Raw genomic sequence first — 18,126 nt, 5'->3', positions numbered from 1 at the left:
ACTCACTTTAATAGCCTGTATTTGTTGACTTGAGATACAATTCTGTTGGTTTCTCTAAATCTCATGATCTAAGTCTAGCTTTGCACTTACCTACTATGATTCTAATTACGATATTACTATATTGACAGTATAAAGGAACATGTAGCAAGAGATTTACTCATTAATTTTTCATTATTTTCTTTCTGAATATAAAAACTTTCATTCCAAACCTTGATAATGTTCTGTGGCATTCCCACTATTTGTTCATTCTCGCTAGTTTATTTTTTCAAAATTATATCTTAACTTTGATTAAGGGAGTCACATAATGCATGCCAATGCACACATGTACCAACACTCATTTAAATGGTATGAATGTGTTGAATTTTGTGATACAATTCAGATGGTTTATCTAAATCTCATGAAGTAAGACTAGCTTTGAACTAACCTACTATGATACATAATTACTAATTTGAAAATTTACAGGATTATATAAGAGGTTTACGCATTAATTTATCATTATTGTTTTTCTGAATATGAAAATTTCATTCCAAACTTTGTATAGTTGTGTGACGCTCCCTTTATTGCCAGAATTACTTAACTGATTAATATCTTCCTGTGATATGGTTCACAATCACATTCTCTGGAGAAGTAAATATGTATTATTATTCTTCTCTTTGAATATGTTTGTTTAATTACTTATAAAACATGTAGTAATATCTGAATTTTGAAGTGGAACTATTGGATAATACACACATAGAGGAAATGACTTGCATCACAAGCAATTAAGTTTAGAGTGATTAAGTACCAATGTAGTGTTTCCCTTCCATTGTATAAATACTCATTGTACCTTCAGTTCCAAGTAATAAGAAAATCATATTCTACATACATTTTCATCTTCTTCAGATTCCTTCTCCTGGAAGGAGAAAGTTGTTACGATCCTTAACCTTTTTCTAACTGATTTTGTTGCATTTCTCTTTCCTTCTTCATCTTCATCGTTAATCATCCACCATTTCCAGGATTCTTCATGTTTTCTGCACTTGTGCTTGATTGAATTCATCTTCAATCTTTGTTTTCTCTTGTTTTTTGATCGTTTTCAGTTGCATTTTCTGCACTGCGTTCACTTTTTGTTCCTTCTGGAATTTGTTAAAGATTTTACTCTATTCTTGCTTTGTTTTTCTTGATTCTACATACACATGGCTCCTCGTGCTAATCAACAGCAAAATCCTGATTAGGATTCTGCATTTTTTGTTCATCCGAGCGAAGTTCCTTCTTCTCTCACCGTTTTCCCAACTTGATGGATCCAATTATGATGCGTGGAATCATTCCATGAAGCGTGCTTTAAGAACGAAGAACAAAATTGGATTCATCAATGGTTCCATTCCCACACCTGATCTTGAAGATCTTAATCGCAATGCTTAGGAACATTGTAATCACTTGGTTCAATATTGGCTTATCAACTCTGTTTCACACTCCATACCTCAAATGAGTAAATAGACAATTACCCCCCTGAAATTTTAAGTTTCGTCAATTACTCCCTGAAATTAACAAAACTTCAATTACCCCCTGAAATTTCACAACGTTAGTCAATTTACCCCCTCTGTAAAATTTTCAAGTTCGGGGGGCATTTTGCATATAAGTGCAAAACTTCAGGAGGGTATTTGCAAAACGTCATGTTCACTAACAGAAAAATTTGATGGTTCACTGTATGCACCCGTTTGCCTTAAGAAAAACGATAACTAACACGATGCACTAATATTTTACTAACTTGGTAATTATAAAACTTAATACTTCTAACACCTTAGTCAAAAGTACATATAAATATGAAATATAGTAATCAATTAAGAATTCAATCAAATTTTGACCGATATAATTTTTTTTGGGTCAGGTAGCTTAATGGCTAAAATTCACCTTATAAGGTGAATGAATGGGATGTCCAGGGTTCTCGAACCCCGGCTCCTGCATATAATAATGCATTGTCCTACCAACTGAGCTATGCTCACGAGACATTTTTTTCCTTTATCTATAGTAAAAAGTATATTACCACTGTTTTTTTCTCGATCAATATCTGAAATGTTTTTATATAAAAAAATTAATAACCAATATTTTATATAAATGAACACTCTTTAATTTATCTTTATCTGGAAGTAAAAAGTATATTATCACTATTTTTTTCTCGACCATTATTTCTTGAGAAATATTTTCAACTAAAAAAATGATGAAGAAATATTTTTCTATAAATTAACACTCTTTTATTTATCTTTTCAATTTTTTATTCTTGTTTATTTATTAATTTTATATTTTGTTGGGTTAGCTTTATGTCCATATATTTTTTGCCCTTTATTTGTACCTGTTTTTTGACATAAAAAAGAGTCATACAGAGAATAAAAATTAATTAAAGTTAAAAAACATGATTATAAGATTTGCACGTAGTAAATGAAAATGTATGTAGTTATCAACACTTTCAAATTTGTATAAATAAGTACACACCACTAGTCAAGCATATCATAACAAGTTAATAAACAATTTTAGAGGGACGAAAAGCCTAAAAAATATTTTATAGGGACTAAAATCAAATGTTGATATATTTAGGAGGACTGTTTTACTTGATTAACCCAAAAATTATAAATAAGAATCAAGAACTCATGACCACTTACTTAAGTACACCTTATAACTTGGATCGATCAATCCATTTTTGGTGGTATCTATATCTATAAATTTGTAGTGCTATTTTTTTCTTTATATTTTTACAATTTTACTAGTTATATATACACCATTTTATTTCATTAACCAATCAAAATTTTCAAATATTTATATTTTTATATAAAAAGATATTAAATATTGTTCTAATATTTTTTTCTTTCAATTTCACAATTTTCTTAACTTTTTTTTTATACCAATTTTATCATTGATTATCAATCAAACAATCTAGTTTTTTTTTAAATAATTTGATAAAATTTATAACTATATATATTTTTTGACGAAGCCAAAAACACAGTATATCAAAAATCCTATCAAACAAAAGACGTGCCTAACAAGTATCTAAACAAAGTATCAAGATACAAAACAAAAAACAACCAAGTTTCGTGATTACATAACAGCATAACCAATACATAGAGATGGATTAGACCAACAAGAATGATAATAGAAACAATAATTAGATTTGTAAGCCTTCATCCACCAGACATTTAACTAATATTATTATCGATTAAAAGGAAAATAATTACACATTACTAGTGAATGTCTTGATGTTTATATGAATATAAGGAGACTAAATTGTTTTAGCAACATATTCTTACTGGACTATACTTACTTCTCGATTGAACTTTAAACTATCAAGGTCACCTTCCCTTAGAAACTGTTTGGCTAACATAAAAAAAAGACTAATTTTGCATGTTGAGATATGAAAATGACCAAATAGAAGGGTTTATAAAATTTCTTGAAATCACTACTGTGTATATAGTTGAATTATGGCGAATTTACGAGGATCTTTGCATTAAGATGACGTCAAAGTATAGCGAGAATTGAAATTGAGATGGATTGTTTGGTTGTTGTTTAGAATTTTAGGCATGAAACTAATGGTGGTGTGATGAGCATCAATCTTATGAAGAAAATAAGACAATTGCGCTCAAGTTAGACGGTAAGATTCGGAACATTCATATGTTCCGAAAAGCCAACATATGTACAAATGTACTAGGTAACATCGGATGTGAAAGTTCCTTAAAAAAAATATCGGATGTGAAAGTGATGCATGCGTCACATATTTTAAACGCCCTCCTTCAAAGAAGATGTCGATTGTATTTCAATATCGTAAAGGTGTATGTTTTTTCCCGATTAATGTCGTCGTAATGTTTTTTTTTTTTTTAAGGAAAATGTGGTCGTAATGTTATTTTCTTATTTGGGATTAGACCCCGTACAATACAAAAAAGACTAAAAAGTCTTAATTTAACCATTTAATAAATTTATTCAAAATTCAATGACTCCACACTATCAAGATATGGAAAAGATTTGACTTTTTTTTTCTTTCTTTAAAACAAAAATAAAATAAAAAAGGTAAAATAAAATGTAACAAAAAAGTGGCAAAACAATGTATTTTATACTATTTTATCATAATGTAATATTTTACTGTAAAAAAATAAATATTCCTTTTTGTGAATTCTCCTTATTATATTTATTAGTTTGTTCATAAATCAAAAATTGATTTGTTTCCATTGTAATTTACTGTAATTACCTGTATAGCCTTGTAACCTTTATATTAGTTGTAATAACAATGAGAAAGTAATTCCTGACACAAATGTAACAAAGACAGCTTTAAATGTTTCTGGTACATTGAAACTTGACACCTCGGGACAAAATTGCATGAATAACTTGACAAACTATAGAACAAGAAGAAGCTACAATCATGATGCTTTCTGCTACTCTTCCCATTTCCCCTATTACTGCAAAATCATCCTCTTCAATGCAATCCCTGAGCTTCTCTCATCGTGTTATACTTCCTTCCGGAAGCCGTGTTACTCCGGCGATGTTTACCGGCGTTTCAAAGGGTGGTAGTAGCTCACTCTCACCTGTCAAACTGAAGGCCTCTTCAATGACAACTGCAGCCATTGGTAAGTTAATGTTTGTTTTAGTCTTTTTGAGCATGTTTGTATTGACGGTGAATTTGGCAGAATCACGATGTGTTTTTGGCACAAAATCACGGTGCCAACGTTATTTTGTTAAACTCATTGTGGTTCCCAACATGCATTTTCACTTTTCAATAATTTTAGAGTTTACATCGAAAAATGAAAAAGAGGGAATTTTTTAACAAGGGTCTATTATTTTTGCAGCTCAAGAGGTTCATGAAAGAAAGAAGTTTATAGAGGCATCAAAAAATGGAAACTTGATTCCTCTGTATCAGTGTATATTCTCTGATCAGCTTACTCCTGTTCTTGCTTACCGGAGTTTGGTTACGGAAAATGACCGGGAAGCTCCAAGTTTTCTTTTTGAGTCTGCTGAGCCTAATTTTCAAGGTTCCAATGTGGTGAGTGTGCTTTGTTTTGGTAGTTTCATGGTTTTGAATTTTACGGTTGTTTATATATATATATCCGGGGTTTGAATGATTGCAGGGGCGCTACAGTGTTGTAGGAGCTCAGCCAGCAATGGAAATTGTTGCAAAAGAAAATAAGGTTACAGTAATGAATCATGAATCTGGTCAGTTAACTGAGGAGATTGTTGATGATCCTATGGAGATTCCCAGAAAAATCTCACAGGATTGGAGACCATGTCTTAGTGACGAACTTCCAGATGCATTCTGTGGTAAGAGTTCTATGATGATAGTAAATCATGTTTACCAAGATGGGCTCATGCCAAATTAAGATTCAATTAATAAATATCCAGACGGATATAACTGTATCAATTATTTATAAAGCATGGATGACAGGTTGATGACATATGACACATGATTGACGCAAGGATTAACAACTTTATGATAATGTAAAATTGTTACGGCTAGGATGTTTTCAGTTTGAGCAAGTGCAACTATAATTATTGAAAACCAAAAGAAAACATGATATTAATGTCTTTTTCGGGTTTTTCGGATGACTATAATAAATGAAGTTGAAATCTTTAAAGGCTTTTAAGATTTTGTCATCCAAATCCGACACTCTGCATTAGTACATTATTTGTCGTTATGCGACTTCTTGTGTGAGCGCACGCGCGCGCGTGTGAGAGAGTAATGTTGATAACTTGTTTGTTCGCATCTATTATATTATCTACAGAGCGTTAACTAGTTTACGTTGTTGTTCAAGGTGGTTGGGCAGGTTATTTCTCTTATGACACAGTTCGCTATGGAAAAGAAAAAGCTACCTTTTTCAGATGCCCCAAAGGATGACAGGCACCTCGCAGACATCCATCTGAGCCTTTATGAGACTGTGATTGTGTTTGATCATGTGGAGAAGGTACTTGTTTTTTGTATGCAGAAATTCGGTATCTACTACTAGTATACTGCTTGTGATGTGCATGTGCAGTTCAGCATTTTGGATTTGTACTGCAGTTTATACTCTTGTCTTTTTTAAGAAAAACTCGATTCAGATGCTTTATGAGCTAAACGATGCTATTATGATTTTATTACATTTTTTTACTTGATTTTTGTTCATTAAACAAGGGAAAGTGTTTCAAATTATTAGTTCTTGTAAATTCCTTTTCTTTACATCTTTGGACATATAATGATATAATCCAGTGTTATCGAATATCGGCGATGGTGGCTCCATGACAAATATCGGTGGCGGTTTTTGGGCTCGCCGCAATGGTAAATATCGGTCGATATTGCAGGTCTTTCCAGCATAATCCTCTATGATGGCGCCAAAAAGCGGACGGTATGGAGGGATTTCGGCTCTCCACCATGGACCGCCATCGACAACAATGATGAAATCGTCATGTAATAGATAGATATCATGAAATGACTACTGCAGAGATGAAATTTTTACTGAGCACCGATACGGAATCCATTGGATATTAAGTCAACATTTTTGTGTCTCAAAATTATCCATTTATTATTCAGTTGCATTATTATTATTTTTATATGTGATAATGATGGCCTCATTCATTACTTCAATACTTCATTGATGATTCAATTTCTTATTTGTGTTCTGCCCAACAGAAAGCATACGTAATTCTTTGGGTGAGGACTGATCAGTACTCCTCGGTTGAGAGCGCTTACGTGGATGGAACAGTAAGATTAAAAAAATTAGTGGCCAAATTACAAGATAACAAGCTGTAAGTTATCTGTTGAATGTTGCTCTATCTAACCATGCAGTTGTTTTTTGAATCAAAATTAATTTAGTGTCATTTCCTAGCCCGAGGCTGGCTCCTGGCGCTGTGGATTTGCAAACTCACCATTTTGGTCGACCTTTAAAGGAATCAAACATGACAGCTGAAGCATATAAGGACGCAGTCCTTCAGGCAAAAGAACACATTAAAGCAGGAGATATTTTCCAGATTGTATTAAGTCAGAGATTTGAAAGGAGAACCTTCGCTGATCCATTTGAAGTTTATAGAGCATTGAGAGTTGTGAATCCAAGTCCATATATGACTTATTTTCAGGTTTATTTCTATGCAACACAAAAATATTTCATTTGAGAAAGTTACGGTTCATCTTTTTCATCCGCTGATGATCATGTCTTTTCTATACAGGCTAGGGGATGTATTTTGGTTGCTTCAAGTCCAGAGATTCTTGCGCGTATAAAGAACGTATGTTTTTGTTCATAGTTAGACTTAATTTTTAAATTAATTGTCACTTCATACTTGGTCACTTCAATGTTTATTACAAATCTTAATGGGAAAAATATCAGGTTTATTAAATTACTCTACTATTTATTCAAAAGTCAATAGTTATGACGGTCTTGTTATAAACAGAATAAGATTGTGAATCGTCCGTTGGCTGGGACTTCTAAAAGGGGAAACACAGCAGAAGAAGATGAAAGTTTATCAGCAAAGCTCTTGAAAGATGAAAAGCAATGTGCAGAGCATGTAATGCTGGTTGATTTGGGGCGCAATGATGTTGGAAAGGTTTTTTTTGTACTTTCACTTTAATAGATGTTCCTATTTGTTAAGCATGTTACATTATAATCTTATCAATAGTTTGTGCTATTATTTTTTTATTTAAAGAAGATGTTGCCAGTCTTGTTTCTTATATTATGTTTACTGTAATCTCTATTGGAGTTGAAGTTTATGAAAATTCAAAGTTACATAAATGAATATAAGCTAATAACTGGGTTGTCTTCGAGTCCGACTCAGCTACTCTAGTGCAAGCGCTATCGTCTCCGGGCCATGGTGATTCGGAATTTTATGCTATTGTTCCTAGTATTATTTTTCAGTTATCTTTACATTCCAACTTCGAGGTGAAGTTTGTTAGGAGACAAGCGAACATGGTTGCTCATAGCTTAGCTAGGGCGGCCTGTTCTTGGGCTAGTCACCGTATTTTTTATTTTTATCCTTCATGTATTGAACACTGGTTGATTAATGATAATAGTTAACTTTGCTTTGGTCAAAAAAACTGGGTTCGATAGTGCTTTGATTAAAAAAAAAAAATTGATAAGCAGTGCTAACATTAGGTCCACTTCTTTTTATTTGTTAATTGTGGTTTTCAAGATAGTTCATATTCTGTACTTCAATCTGCTATGGTTATGCTAACAAAAGTTCTGTTTGCAGGTTGCAAAAAGTGGTTCTGTTAAGGTTGAGAAGCTTATGAATGTTGAACGATATTCCCATGTGATGCACATCAGCTCAACGGTGAGAACATTTCCTTGTTATCTAGTGTTAATTGATGCTTTAAACTATTCTATTGTAGTTTTTTTATGCAAAAGGAAACTATGTTGGTTACATCCTTCTAGGAAAAACTAATTTTCATTGGATTTTCCCTTTGCTGGTTGAATTAATACATGTAATTCTTCAAAAAAATCCAATGGTAACATTGCAGATGTCTGTGTTCCTTGAAAAATATATGTATTTATTTATATTATCCATTGCACTATGAAACTGGGGGCTTTTTGTTGTACGTATTTTCCTCTTCTTTGTTTTGACAGAAAATTTATTGTAAATAAGTTACCAGCACTAGGCACTGTTGAGTCACTATTATATTGTGGCTGCAAACATCTACCCCTCTCCCTAGAAAAATAGTTTATTTATTAAATAAACTCTGAATGCTAGATAATACTTAATTGCTTGAAATTTTCAGTTTCAACAAAAAATATTTATCATGTGATTCGTTATTTATTATTATATATTAAAAGGTTACGGGAGAGCTGCAAGACCATTTGACCTGCTGGGACGCCCTTCGTGCTGCATTGCCGGTTGGAACTGTCAGTGGAGCACCAAAGGTTCATAATTTTCTTCACTCCTTTTAGTCCAAATGCAATTCCTCATAAATTTGAAAAGCCTGTTCATTATGTAACACTAATGTTAAGCTTTTGCAGTGACCCTGATACATATTATCCTGTCAATTTCAATCTTTGGCTTCATTCTCACCCGATAACTGGTAAATGCAGGTGAGGGCAATGCAGTTAATCGATGAATTGGAGGTGGCAAGACGGGGACCTTATAGCGGAGGATTTGGATATATATCTTTCTCCGGCGACATGGACATTGCTCTAGCTCTAAGGACAATAGTATTTCCAACTGGGACTAGGTACGATACAATGTACTCGTATAAAGACCTAAACAAACGACAAGAGTGGATTGCTTACCTTCAAGCTGGTGCTGGTATTGTTGCCGACAGTGACCCTGCCGATGAGCACCAAGAATGTCAAAACAAAGCTGCTGGTCTTGCTCGCTCCATCGACTTGGCTGAGTCTGCTTTCGTTCATAAATAAGATCTCTGATACCTCCAAATCAAATCATTGGATATACAATTAGTGGATTACCATTTACTATAAGAATAAATTCCTATGCAAAGAAGCTCTTGATTGTGTGATATCCCATTTGTTTGTCTGAACAAGTCAGAAATGTAGCTTCAGATAGTTATGTTAATTAGTGACATTCAATAATTACAGTATCATGGTAATCTTTTATAGAAACATTCTTTCTTCAATGCTCACTTTAAATAAATTATCATGTAAAGTCGGGGCTCCTCTCCCGTCCCTTTCCTCCATCCATCGTTTACAGTAAAAACTGTCTTTTATGTTCAAATCCCTGCATTCCATTTCCTCTAATGAAGAAAAATAAACTCATATGCAAGGTTTTGATCCGATGAAGAAAATCCAGCTTTGCTCGCTTAGGAGCAAGCTACTTACTAATAGGGACTATGCCGCATCTTTCTTCTTTGAGAAGTTTTTTTTTTTTTTCTCCTTTTGACAGATTCTTCTTTGAGCAGTTAAACTCATAAGTTATCAAGGTTGGTGTTGCAGCTCAAGGTCGCAAATTCTGGTTTACAACGGATTATAAGTTGAATAACAAACCAAATTGTCAATTAAGAAGGGGGAAAAAAACCACATTTGACAAAGAATCCAACTTGAAAATCGTAAACACTGAACTAAAGTATGTGGAGCTTTAGTTCGTGCTGTTTTTTTATCGAATCAAAAGGTTTTGATGAATTGATTATAATTATGTGCAGAGTACAAACTGAAATATTTTAATTCTCTCAGTCAATTTGACGAATGAGTTTCTTTAACTCAAAAGTAAACCGAAGAGCATGGTTAATTAGCCATAGTGCAGATTTCTCCTTACTTATTCTCCCTCAAAATATTTCACATTGCTTCAAAAATATATTAGTAAAAGATTCAACAAGAAATTAAAAGTTATATCAAAATATATGACAAGTAATAACCATAAACAGGTCTCTTAAAAGACTTATTTTATGTCTTTAATATTATTGACAATTAAAATGTTAAGAGCAACTTTTCTTACCCCATATTAATAAACCACACATGGTTCCAGAAAGTATACTTCTTGAGGTATAATTTTGCCCAGAAATATACTTTCTCATGACTCAATTTTTTTTTTATACTTTTACATCCAAAGTCATTTTGGGGTGGAAAAGTTCATCCCTTCATACTGAGAACTTCTAATTGGTAAATTTTATTCAGTTTAGGGGATTTTGCTAAGCACCTGCACTCATACATGATAAAAATGGGTTATGGTTTCCAGATAAAGAGGATAAACCTCACCTTGTTTCAAAAATGAGCATGACCGTTACACCATATAACCAAACTACCTAAAATCAGAAGACAATGTCGTACATGAGATTACATCAAGCTTTACATCAATACAAGCATGGTTAGATCCATATGCAAATCCGCTATGGCTGAAATCCAGGATAAGGACATTGGTGCTAATCAAATATATATGCAGGGTTTTCCTAAGTGTGAAAAGTTTACCTCCCCCTAAAACTGGCAGGAGACTGAACACATCTCTCGCTTCCAACTTCATCATCTATCTCACTACTATCTAAACAAAGACCATTTTGGTTTACACTCATTTCAGAACTAGCATTACTGCTTGTTGCGTGAGGAGAGCCCGATACACTTATTGTTCGACCACGATGAGATCCAGACCTCATGCTATACATAGAAGATGCCGGAATATTTGTCATCAATGGCCTTAAGTTTGTCAAGTTTGATTAATAGGCTTGCCGGGATAAAATGGTCTAGTTCGTGCGCCGGTCACGATGTGTGTTTTTGGGTCGTGACAAAGTGTTCACGAGTCTTCCCCCTGAATTTGAGGAAAAATTGGGAAGAAATAAAGTGTGTAGATTGAAGAAGTCTTTGCATGGTTTGAAACAATCCCCGAGAGCTTGGTTTGGAACCGTGGTAAAAGGACTTGGTTACATCCAAAGTCAAGCTGATCATACACTGTTTTATAAACATTCAGCGACTAATAAAATTACTATTTTGATTGTATATTAACAGGTGATTATAGCTTGGAGCTCAAAAGCTTAAGGGAAATCAAAGAACTTGGCCCTCTAAAATACTTCCTTGGAATTGAGTCTGCCAGCCAGATCAAAGGAGGGTATTTTTATGACTAAGCGGAAGTATGTTCTGGATCTTTTAAAAGAAACTGGATTACTTGGATGTAATTAAATCCAACTTAAAAAGGATAATAGTAGAGAAACCATGAAAATTCTTTCACAATGGAATTAGATTTCAAAAGCCTGACTGAGTATTCGTGAAAACTGGATCTTTTTTTTTTTTTTTTTTTTTTTTTTTTTTTTTTTTTTGTCTTTCCATTTATTATAAACTAGGGGAAAGACAGGCACTATCGTGCCCATCTGTCCGCTCTTTCTATTACGCTAACGCATGTGATTATTTGTATAATTTTGATTAAATTTTAAAATATTAATGGAAATTATTGATATATTGATTTATAAATAAAATATTGTCAAGGTATATAACAAAATTATTTATGAACTCAACATATTTTAGTTTGTTTGCATATAAAATAAAGATACAATAATGATCATTTAGTGTTTACTGTTATTAGTAACATCATAACATAAATGCATAAATGACATGTTATATAAAAGAAACATTACTTTAAACAAAATAATGATTTATTTAATAATTAAAAAAAATCATGGTTCACTTTATATAAAAAAAAGTCACGTATAAGCAATTATAAACCAGCAAAGTCAAATAATCTTTTAAATTAATCATAAACAATTTGAATCATAATCACTTATAAACCAACAAAGTCAAATAATCCATAAAATTAATCGACTTTGATTAGTTGTAACATGAAAGAAAAAGAAAAAAAACTTACAGGTTAATTCTGAATTTTGATGCAGAGGGCTGAGAGAAGTTGAGACAAACTAAACAATGCGGGAACGAAATATGAACTGTGAGAACCCTACTTATTAATATTTAATGTTTAATATAGTGCTTACAAATCTTTTTCTAAAATATTTTGAGTTCTAATCTTTTTTTTTTTTAAATGATTTAAAGTTCAATCTTAAACAATATTGTTTGCTCAAACCCATTTGGGGTTGGCCTAGTGGTTGGCTTGGGATCTTGGAGTTTGCTCCTCCAGAGGTCTCATGTTCGATTCCCTCTGCTGCCAATTTCGTTGGGCTAAGTCCATACAGAGCTTGCTCTGGCTTTAAACGGGGCCCCCGCAAGTGGGCGGTGGGATTGGTCCATTCAGATTAGTTGATTCTTGGATCTGATACCGAGTTTTTAAAAAAAAAAAATTGTTTGCTCACGATTGTTACTAATCTTTTTTTAAGAATTTAAAGTCCAATTTTAACAATATTTTTTGCTCATGTTTTTTACTAATCTTTTTTAGAGGATTTAAAGTCCAATCTTTACCATTATTTTTTGCTCACGTTTGTTTACAATTGATCAAAGGCAAAAGAAGAGTAATTTGTATTAATAAAATAATAATATTAATAAAATAAAATAATAAAATAATATAGAAATAATGTTTTTTGTGTAAGGGATATGAAAATACTTGACAATCTTTATCGGTTGTATTGAGGGGAAGAACACATATGTACAACATTTTTTTTTTGTAGGGAAACACAGATGTACAATTAAAAGCGACTCAAAAAAGTAACATGAGTTTTTGTTTTGTGCTAGTTTTTTGTGAGTTTGATCTATAGTTACGAAGGTAAAAGAGAGTTAACGGAAACTATTAGTGACATGGATTAGTAATTCACGTGTTATTTTATAATTAGCCAACAGTAAGAACAGTTCTTAAAGAACTATGTATAAGTTTTCTTCTTAAAACTTGTCAAAAAAAAAAGTTTTCTTCTTAAATTAAATTTATTGTTATATATTTGTTACATGTGTTATTTGTATTTAAAAATAAGGTATTTTTGAAAAGAAAAGTCCAACTCAATAGTGTGCTTAAAGGGGTAGTTTTCTTTATATATAGTATAGATAAAAAAATAAAATCTAAAAATGTAGGTATAGAGTGAGACGATGAGACCACTCCACAACCAACAAAATATGGTAAGGTTGCAAACGTTAAAATATATAACTATTCCATGATTACAACTTAAGTACATATTTTGGAAATTCTCAAACATGATCAGAGTGAAATTGGATCCAAATCCTTTAAGCAAGGTCTCAAATTGAAGTCTTATGGATGAAATAAGTGATTGAAAGGAGAGACAGCATTAAAGTTGGCCAACTGAATTTCCTAATAGATATTAGTCATGAGAAAAATTTGAGTTTGTAGATAACATCATTGTGTGAATTCGGACTCAAATTTTACACCAATACAAACTATAATGTGTGGAGCAAGTATTAATGGCAACCAACAACCAAAATGAACCACAAGCAACAACAACAAGTGCATAGCAAAACCACAATCATAATCAAAGCAATAAAGATAAGCAATGAAAGAAATGAACAAACACACCAAAGATTGTTCACCCAGTTCGGTCCAACTTGACCTACTCTGGAGGAGAGATTGATCTCTCCAATCCACTATCAATGAGTTCTTACAAAGAGATACAAATGAGTTACAAGAAATTAGCTTCAACAAGCTCACAAAGAACAACCCTAATTTCTACCCATTTTCCCAATCTCACCAATGAATAACACACTCAGAATTTCACTCTCCCAAGGTGTTTACAATTGTTTCCCAACTCTAGAATCTAACCCCCAAAAGAGAACCAACCCTTAGCCTTTGATTTCACTAAGGATCTTCTCTTTTGGTTTCACAAGACTCACCCAAGTTGCTCACAAATGACTCTCCACTCATGTGTTTTTCAACTCCATGAATCTTCTCCAAAAGGCACCAACCCTTTTCACAAGAGCCCCCTCTTTTGGTTCTCCAAGATTCACATCTTGAAGCTTTGAACCTCACCCAAAGACCCTCAACCTTTAGTATCTAAAACCCTAAAAGTTCTCTCCTTTGGTTTCCATGAGATTCACCAAGCTTTCACAATAAAATGGGTGATGGAGTGCTTATATAGTGTTCAGATCCAGACAAAATCGTGACACGTTTGGTGCGTACGACCCAAGGTACAACCAACCTTATCCTGAAAACTTGCCCAATAAGCCGAAAATCGTGTCACGTTTTTCCAAAATCGTGTCACGATTGGATACCCTGCAAAACATCTCTCGACATTGCGAAATCGTGACACGGTTGCCAAATCGTGTCATGATTCTTCACTTTCTCAATTTTCATTTTTGAGCCACATCTCAACAATCATGATAAATAAAAACCTTGAAATTTCAATAGTTAAATAAGAATATAATTTGTAGAAAAAGTGACAATTGTAAAGAGACTGAGGGGCTTTTAATTTTCCAAATTTATTTTACAAGAACAACATTATATTTTGGCCGAGAAGAAGAAAAAAATATTGTGGTTAAAATTCACATATACGTCATTTGTAGTCAAATGTGTGGGTGGTAAATGGTGAAGATGGCCGATGATGACAACAACAATCACTTCTACTATGGTAGTTGTTTTTCTTTCCCTCTTCCATTTGAGTTTGAACCATGACTTTTCTTATCCCTCAACTTTTTTCAGTTTCTGCTCTTCCCCGCAATAAGGAAAACAAAACAATACAAAACCATTTTACCTAATGATGCCAAAGTTCAGCGTCATTGAAGTAATTGTAGTATTTGTCTGCTAATCAAATTTGCACAAAATTTAGTGTGTATTTGAACAATGAATGTGTTAAGGAGGTTTTATATCTATATATGTAAGTAGCTACCCCTACCTTGTAACCCATCAAACCAAAAAAAGCTTTTCATTTTTTTACGCCTTGTAGTCTGAGAAAAATTAAGTTAGGTTGCGTGAGAGAGTGATTGTTGAGTGAGTGACAATGACGAATTGCACATAAGAAAGACGTGATATTTTTGCGTATGCTATGGGCTAAAATTGTGATTTAAACCCATGATTATGAATGAAATTTGCTCAAATGATGATCCAATCCCAATATTGTAACTCGTAAAGCCACTTTTGTAACAAGACACGTGTCCATGGTGCATGTAAGACAAGTTGCATTTTTCATGTAAGGAAAAGTGGCAAAGTGGACAGTTGCATGCATTGACAAGTTGCAAGATACATGAGATACAAGTGACATGTTGTACACTTGGTTTTTTGCATGGAAGACAAGTGGCTTGTTGCATGTAAGGAACCATTGTTTACCTCTCTTATAAATAGCAAGTTCATTTCCACCATTTCATTCATCCCATCAAGTAGTAACGCAACAAAAACATTGAGAGCTTGTTGAAAGTGAGAGAAAATATAGTAAGATTTCTCCTAGTGTTCAGACTGAGAGAAAACATAGAGAGGAAATATATGTTGTCTATTTTGTGCACAAATAAATATAGAGAGCAAAATGGGTTAAACTCCAAAAAAAAAAACACCTAGAAGCCTCTAGGGAAAGAAATACAAGAACTACCGGTCATCAAAGCTAAAGAAATAAAACTAGAGCAATATTAAATATAAGGATTGTTCAGAATTCAAGCTTCCCAATCTTGCAAAAGGTACCTGTAACTTACCTTGCAATATCTATGTAAATTAATTGTAACATAGATCAATTTCAGCATAGTATTTGATTCTCATCTAACTCAATTCAATATGTTGATATAATGATGCATAATTTCTACATAGCGGATTTGGAACCCGCGGAAAAACGGTATCTCGAACGTTGATTGGGCATTACATCTCAAGAAAGACGCATCTTGGGGAAACAACAAACATGAACCAATCTTTGATTCAATTTTCACCATTTAGGAACAATTCGTATCTTCCAAGCTCCAATGATTTTGTTTCAGATGAAGAAAATACCATAAACAATGGTTGTATGCTCCTTTCTTCCATCTAAATGTTGTTGTTTTTCATATTACTTAGTTTTTATTGATTGTATGCTCATATGCAGTTCACGTACAAATTGATTTCACTTTTAGATGTTGGTTTTTGATAATTTCATTTTATATTTGTTGTTTGATCTGTTTACGTTGGCTAAGTTTCTGGTGTTTGATTTTTGTTAATGGATTATGAACCATAAAGTAATTTAGTCTGTTGTCTTCTGTGTGTGCACCTTTCAATATGGTTAGGAAGAAGAGAACTGACCGATTTGATGATGCCAAAAGATCTGATGATCAACAGAACAGTCCACCACCTCAACAGCAAACTATAGAGGTGTTGGACATCAAGAAGGGGAAAACGATGGTTATGGTGGTTGGGACGATGAATTTGCCTTAGATCCTACTCAAATTCAGACACTTCTGGTGGGTAGATGAACTTGTCTCGGAATGGGGAGCAGGTAGAGGAGACACAAAAACTGGTTAGGGTGCAGATGGAATTTTGGTTGCTTGATGCAGCTCAGGTGGTGGTTACCTTGGTGGGCCGCCATATGAAGGAACTACGCCTTGGCCACCTCCAGCACTAATATGGTGCAGGTGCTGGCTGTGTCCATGTTGTAGTTTCTTCATATGGCGGCAGACTGATGTAACCAGCACCGAGCTGCATCAAGCAACCTAAGTTCCATCTACAGCCTATCAAGTTTTCGTGTCTCCTCCACCTCTCCCCAATCTGAGGCAAGTTCATTTTACCAGCCACCAGAGGTGACTGAAGTTGAATAGAATCTAGGACAAATGACATTTCATTCTTAAGAGACGCATGCCTCTTCTCCACAACGTAAATCTTTACCGAGGTTTCCCCTTCTTCTTGGAAAGGGCAGCTATGGCAAGAAGTGTGTTGTTATGGAAAACCGTTTTTCTTCTTCTGAGTTACCTTTAAAAAACCCTTCATCGGTATGATGTAAGTTCCACTTTCAATGATTTGTATAATTACTTACTGTTTATCCTTTTAATTATACTTATTGCTAGTATTTCTTCTCTTGGTTGTGTAGGTAACAATTACTCCATAAGCGACTTCTAGAGGTGTGAATTGTGTCGTTATGGAGCAGCTTATGAGACTGTATTCATACTTGGGAAAGAGACTTCCCGATTATGATGGCCATAAGTGTCTGTATACTACAAACCTGCCCCCTCCAAATTGATGGGACATATCACTAAAGCTTCTAAAGCTAACAATTTTAAAATAATTGTAAAACAAATTTTCCCCAAATTTAGAGAATTTATATTGATTTAAATCACACAAATTAAGGGAAGGAATTGGGCTTTAGGACCATTTTTTCTTGTTGGTATTTTGTGAGCTTGTGCATCTCTATGTATCAGTGTAACACATATTTATTTTACTGCATTGCTCTTTTATTTTATGAGCTGCTTTGTATGCCATGTATAATGGAGTTCTTGTCGTAGAAATAACTTCCTTATGATGATCCATTTTGAACGTAAGAGTATACACTCGATCAAGTTGATCTGAATGAAGTTTCTCTTTATTTTAACATTGAAGTTTCCACGCTCCGGGACCGCTCAGACGATTATGACCTCCTGGATTTTGTAGTTTATGCTTAGCATAACTTATCACTGAATTTTTTTTCTTCTAGGTTTTGTTTCCTTTTCCTAATTTTCTTGGTTGATTGATCAGTATGTTATTGTTATAATTTATAACATTGATTGAATGAAACGTTTATGTATCATATTGATATAGTGCACATGTCCTGATCTTAATAAAAAGATGAGCATGAAACAACCAATTTATTCAAAAACTATAGAAAAATTGAAAGAAGACATTTCTAAACATTTAACGCAGGTATAGTACTTTGTTAGTATTTGATTCATACCTAACTCAATTCATTATTTTTATATA

General features: G+C 33.4%; 1 long non-coding RNA gene and 1 pseudogene across 2 annotated transcripts; both read left to right on the top strand.

Moving 5' to 3' along the window:
• The first annotated feature begins 4,179 nt into the window (after nt 1–4,179).
• On the top strand, nt 4,180–9,541 carry LOC11422217 (anthranilate synthase alpha subunit 1, chloroplastic-like; annotated as a pseudogene).
• Nucleotides 9,542–15,608: 6,067 nt separating this feature from the next.
• LOC120579403 (uncharacterized) lies at nt 15,609–17,711 on the top strand. Of its 2 annotated transcripts, XR_005645196.1 has the most exons (4): nt 15,609–15,893; nt 16,021–16,208; nt 16,467–17,172; nt 17,264–17,711. It is a non-coding gene; the product is annotated as an uncharacterized lncRNA (long non-coding RNA). The 2 variants fall into 2 exon arrangements; XR_005645195.1 differs by having other exon boundaries at nt 16,021–17,172.
• Nucleotides 17,712–18,126: the final 415 nt, after the last annotated feature.

Source organism: Medicago truncatula, chromosome 3 (genome assembly GCF_003473485.1).
Source record: "Medicago truncatula cultivar Jemalong A17 chromosome 3, MtrunA17r5.0-ANR, whole genome shotgun sequence".
In the NCBI taxonomy this organism is placed as follows: domain Eukaryota; kingdom Viridiplantae; phylum Streptophyta; class Magnoliopsida; order Fabales; family Fabaceae; genus Medicago; species Medicago truncatula.
Note: the sequence above shows the minus strand (reverse complement) of the source record. Positions and strands in the feature narration are given on the sequence as shown.